We start from the raw sequence: 6,000 nt of genomic DNA on the forward strand, positions 1-6,000 counted from the left end.
CAGTGTAAATAATACACCTTAAAAATGCCAGAGAGGCAGCTTGTGAGCTGACAGCTTCTACCTTTAGAAGTCCGGGTCTGGTTTATACCTTCCTTCCACATCTCTAGGGTGGAAGGACTGGCTGTGTTTGCTAAATATATGAATTGCAGGGCATGAAACAGAGATTTGTGCCAGCTTAGCCAGTGACAAAGTGAAATCATAAACCAGGATGTAAGTGATTTGATTACTCCCTGAAGTTACTTGGAGTGACTAAAAACATAGATGTGTGCAATGAAACAGTGAAGATCTGAGCCTGTGGCTGATCTCCACAAACCATCCCCAGTGTTATCCTCTCCATGCAGGAGAACTGGGCTTTGAGAGTAGACAGTGCTCCTTCATGCAGGCAGCACTTGGGATCATGACTTTCCTGGCAACAGTTCCTGCCTGCAGGATAACCCAGTTCTCCCAACCCCAGTTCCACCCTTGGGTTGCAAGAAAAAGGCTGGGACACATTCATTCCGCTGGCCCTTTGCTGCTTTCCAAGGTGGACTCAAGCAAAAAACACAGAGTCTCCTCCCTTCCCTGGCAAGAGCAAAGCACAACCCAGGCTCACAAGGATGCCATGGCTTGGCCTGCTCTCCCCAAAAGCCTTTTAGGGCGGGTGTACCATGCCTCAAGGCCTTGGGGTCTCTGCCTTTGGCTCACACCTTGACCATGCTGTGTTTGAACGCTGGCAACTCCCAGCCTCAGACTGCATTATTTAAATTACAGACAGTGCTGTCTCCTGTGACGGACTCTGCCAGGGCAGTAAATCCTTCACATCCTGGACTGGCCCTCCCTTTTTCTCTGCACACATAGAGCCCCTGAAGAAGCCAGCACTGCAGCTGCTGGGCTGCAGCCTTGGCCAGGGTGACTAGCTGGCCACCATCTCCGTGGGTGGGACCCCACAGCCTTCCCTCTTCACTTTTGCAGGGGTTGATGAAGGACTTTGTAGTGTCACAAGGCACTGGGCAGCAGATGTTTAGGGAGAGTTCGATTATTTGACTACCTATTTAGCATTTCCAAGCTCTAATGTTGTAGGCATCACCCTGTCCTACCGCCTGTGCCAGCAGGGAAAAGCTGAATCCACCCACTGGCACTGCAAGACTCCACACACTGAGCTGGGCACAGAGGCTTTCACACCAGCAATCCTGGTACACAGGCACCAACTTAGCAAGAGACATCTTCAGGGCTCTCACTTCTGGTGTTGTGGGGCAGGAGTTCAGCAGGTCTGTTAACATTCATCCTGGCAAAAGCTGTGTCTGAGTCTCTGGCCTGGACAAAGGAAGGAAGTGCCATACCCAGCAGTATCAGATGGGAGCCAGAGGCCACCGAGGATCCATCTGTGCTGTGCACTGCACTTGGCTGTGCTGTTGCTGTCGCTGCCGCCTGGTTTTCCTCTTTCCCCCTTCTCTCTACTCTGTGCTCTTTTCCTCCCTGAGTTGTTGCAAAGCTTCACATTCCTTTCCTCAAAGTCATTTCCATTTTCTAGCCTTGGGCTTTGCTTCTCTCCTCCACTTCCTTTACTTAAATGACCAGTAACAAAATAATTAGGGATGCTCCCATCAGGCTTTACACTTCATGTTGCAGTGAGGCTCTCAGGGACCCAGGTGTTTGTGCCTCATGACTGTTTCAGGAATATGTCACTGGTCTGGTGACACTTGGTTCACACTTGAAAGGTTTTCTATGAGGCTGAATCCCAGTGTGTCTGTCCAAAATGTAACTGGATTCTGAAGCTATCATAGATCTCAGGTGGATACTTATCTAACATGGACACAATCTAATCAGGGCATGAGGGTGTTTGACACCAGCCTGCATACAGGAATCACTTCAGGTGAGCCAGTACTCAGCTTTGCAGTGCATTCCTCCAGTCCTGGACACAGAGCAGATTTAGGAGCTTTCCCAGACAGGGCTGGGATGAAAGCAAGTCTCTTATACCTCCTCTGACGCAGCCAAAGGGTGGGGTATTCCCTGCCCCGGGTCCAGAGCTGCACAGGACAGGAGGCAGAGGCAGCACCGTGGTGCCAGCTTACTCTGCCCTAGGCCAGGCCACCCTCCTTGGCACGGCCCTCAAGGGCTCAGGAGCGGGAGAGTAACAAGAGTCCAGCCCACAGGGCAAGAAGGGAGAGTCCTTGCAGGCAAACTGAAGGAATCAGGCAGGGTGGAGCGCTTGTTTGTCTGGAAAGATGATGAAGGGAAGCCCTGTAATGTGGGGATAGCAAGATAATCCATCCCTGCAAGTCACAGCAAGGAAGGAGGAGCCCCTTGGCCCAAGCCCCTGGACAGGCAGCCAGCCTGGCTTCACCCCACGCTGGGCAGGGCAGGGTGAGCTCTTCTGCTGGCTGAGCAGGGCTCAGCAGCTTTATTTGCCTGTTCTTAACAAGCAAAACGAAGCTGTTTCCTTTCTGCTCTTATTTTCTTTGCTGGTTTTCATTGGAATCTGGGCTGGTTTTGATATTGGTGCCTGGTGCTTGTTTGCCTGGCAAACTGCAAAGAGGAAAACTCTCATTAGAGAGATTCCAGGCCTGTGCTTTTGTGGCTGAGGGCTTGGAAACTTCTCATTCCTGCTCTGTGGTCCTCCAGGGAGACCTCCAGCCAGAGCAGGCAAGAGCAGGCTTGCTACTTAAGCTCTTTCAAAGGTAAACCAGAGTAGCATTAAGGCCTCTTTATCTTAAACATTTCCAGTCTCTTACGACAGCTTTACAAGTGCTATTTGCTTTTTCTCCTTCTGGTAGGCACCATCTCTAAGGAGGAACATCCCCCTCAAAGATGGAACAAGCCTGGAATGGGCTCCTCAGCCCATAGGGCAGCACCCGTGCAGCGATGCTGAGCAGCTGTCTGCCTGGCAGGGCTGTTCCACTTGGCAGACAGACAAAGGACTCAGGAGTAGGAGGAAAACAAGGCTGGGAGGGAAAGTCGCTCCAGATAATATGGCATCTGGCCTGGGAGGAACCATCTGAAAGTGGGGAGCAGGGCTAAGCTGGGAAAAAGTTTGTCTGGGAGAAATGAAGGGGAGACCCTGTCCAGAATAGGCATCCAAACTTTGATCTGAAATTGCTGCAAGCCTGTCTGCTGATGTGAACCAGGAGCTGAGAGATTTTCTGGGGCTGCTCATGGCTACTGCTGCAGCACTTCTGATTTCAGTACTCTTTGTCACAGCCTTCTTGCAGAGTGTCTGAGGGGACTGTTTCCCATGATGGGGGGGAGAAAACAGAGCTTCCAGGAGAATTTTGAGGTGTGAGATGAAAAGGCAACAGGGTAGAGCTGGAGAATCTGCATTTCTATCCAGGATTGAGTGTTTCTTGTGCATTTTTGTGAGGATGGGGCAATGAGCAGCAAACCTCAGCCAAAAAGTGGTGGGACACCAAGGGCTGTCAGCTTTATCTTGTGAACAAAAAGAGCAGGAGGGAAAATTTGTAACATCATCAGGAAGCAGTCGTTGGGAACAGAGACAGGAATGTAAGGAGCTGTAGCAGGGCGATAAGAACAGCAGTGGTGCCAAACAGGATAAAATGCACAATTTTCCCTTTGTGGTGGTGTCCCAGACAGCCTCAGGAAGATGAGAGGTGCCCCTGGAGCAGGGCCTTGAGAAGGAGGTGTTCTGCACCAGGAGGTGCTGGCTCATTACCATCCCAGAAAAAAATACATACAGCTCTGTAACATATCTTTTAAAAAGCTCTTTGTTGAAACTGACATTCACTTGCCTCTACCACTTGTGCTCTACAAAGAGGTTAAGCTTGCCTTTACTCAAGACCTAAAAAGCTTGATTTCCTGCCTAGGCCTATCAGAAACTTTTCACTTAATTCTGGACGGTCATCTTAGTTTTCGCACAAGAGAGCAGCTTGGAGACTTGCAGATGAAATTAGTGCTTAGGAACTTGTAAGTGCCTCTATCATTATTGCATGTGATGTTGGATCTCTAGAAATGTGTGTATATTTGAATACAAACTCTCTCCAGAAAAAGGAACAAACTTTGCCCTTTGTGCTAAACTTGTCTCTGAGGTAAGTAAAGGGCAGTTAGGCCATCTCCAAGTCACTCGATTCATTAACCATGACAAATTAATTACACTGAAATTAATGTGCAAATACAATGTTTTACATGCCAAAGACAAGCCAGGAAAAACCATGGGCTTGCCTAGCCATCTTTTATTCTTCTCATTGCTGATTTAATTTGAGATGATAAGAACAAGCCTAGTTTGTGCCCTCCATTTGCTGGTCTCCAAGAGCATCACAGTGCAGCTCTGCAGATGCTGGTGGCTACTTAGCTTTATTTCCAGATAAAAGGGGACAAACAAGTTTGTCTTAGAGCATGGTCCAAGGCCCCTAGCTCTACTGTCCTGCCAGCACCTTCCAACATCATACTTTGTATATGTATTCCTCACACCCTCACCAAAGGGCATGGCATCCAACCTCACAGAGCTTTAGGAAGGGAAAACCTCCTGAAGCTTGGCTAAGCAGGGGCTGGAAAGCCTGCTTTGTGGAAATGCTGGCTGCTGAATATTCCCAGTGTTTTGGGAGGAGCGGAGGTGAGAAATTCAAAACAGGAGAGGGAACAGAGAAAATACAAGGAAAAGAAAAAGAGGAGGGGGACAGGGTGAATGTTGCAGATCTTACACAACTGAGAAGAGGTAGCTCTACCTGGAAAATACATTATCTGCTCTTAGAGATGGTTGAAGAGACAGGCACCTCTTGCTGCCTGTCCTCCCTTGCTGACAAACAGACCACACATATTCATTGTCAAGTTACCTCTTAGTGTGGAGAAGGCTTGGAAACACTATGTGTGTGATGAAATGGTTCTGCTGTATTTCCTGCTCTGTGACTTGGCCACTTGGTGATTGAGAGCTGCTTTTACTGTCAATAAGCAAGACTGTGCCATCAGTCTGCAGAGCAGGGACCTGCTGCTTGCTGCAAACAGCCTGGAGTGTGCACACTGCTGGAGCTGAAGCTGGTACACCTGATGCAGGGTTTGCATGTGAAGAACACAGCTCTTGGTGGTGCAAGTTGCTGTGACAGAAAAACAGTTTAAACTACAGGCAGCCCCTCCAAGGGAGCTCATATCTGTGGTCACCTCACCAAACAGTCATCTCGGGGCCCAAGTATGATGGCGGTTTTATTCTTGTGGCCACACCTGGTTCAAAACAACTGAAGCAAATCCACAGAATACAGGGCAGATAGGAAGAACTTGCAGAAACTTCCTACCCAAGCTGATTTCAACAGTGTCTGCAAAATACCCAAGAGGCAGCTAACAAAGTCAGCTGAAGCTTACGTAGTGCCTGAGGCTACACAGTAAGGTTGCCATTGACCAGAGTCTGGTGTCTTGTGCCACCACTGCTACCTGTGCCCAGATTGCTGCAGAGCAAATGTAAAGCACTGAGATAAGGCACTTCTAGGTTCCTGCTTACAGGACAAATCATCTGGCCCTACAAGTCTGGTCATCTCATCAAGCCTGACACTCACAGTTTGCTCCAAATTTTGCGGTGTCTTGTGCTGAAGAAAGGATAAACTTTACCAAATTGCTTCCTTATCTCCTTCATCTCCCTCCTGGAATATTGTCTGTTTTGAAGCTGTCATTATAAAACCCCAAGCAAAACACGGGGGATCTTGATCTTAGTGTTGCTCTGAGCGCAGTTTTGTGGGGTTGGTGTAAAGCTGTGAAAAACATGGCAAGCTCAGCACACTCCCATTTCGCACTCACTTGGTGTAAGTGTAAACAACTGCACGGCAGTGGAAAATCCCAGAGCAAGCATGCCCCTCACTGCAGGACTTCTCTGGCCTTCCAGGGAATCATCAGAAAGGCAGCTATTTACAAATCTGGAATTGAAGCTTTAGGGATGTGAAGTTCTCACTCATACAGTGATGGATGTGAGGATTTACCACTGCTATCTTTCAGTACTTGTAGGAATTACACAGTTAAAGCCCCAAGCAACAATGTGAAAATATTGTCACTGAGCATGTAATTCTGTGCCTGGGGCTTGCAGGTCCC

The sequence above is a fragment of the Indicator indicator genome, chromosome 26 (assembly GCF_027791375.1).
Source record: "Indicator indicator isolate 239-I01 chromosome 26, UM_Iind_1.1, whole genome shotgun sequence".
Lineage (NCBI taxonomy): Eukaryota > Metazoa > Chordata > Aves > Piciformes > Indicatoridae > Indicator > Indicator indicator.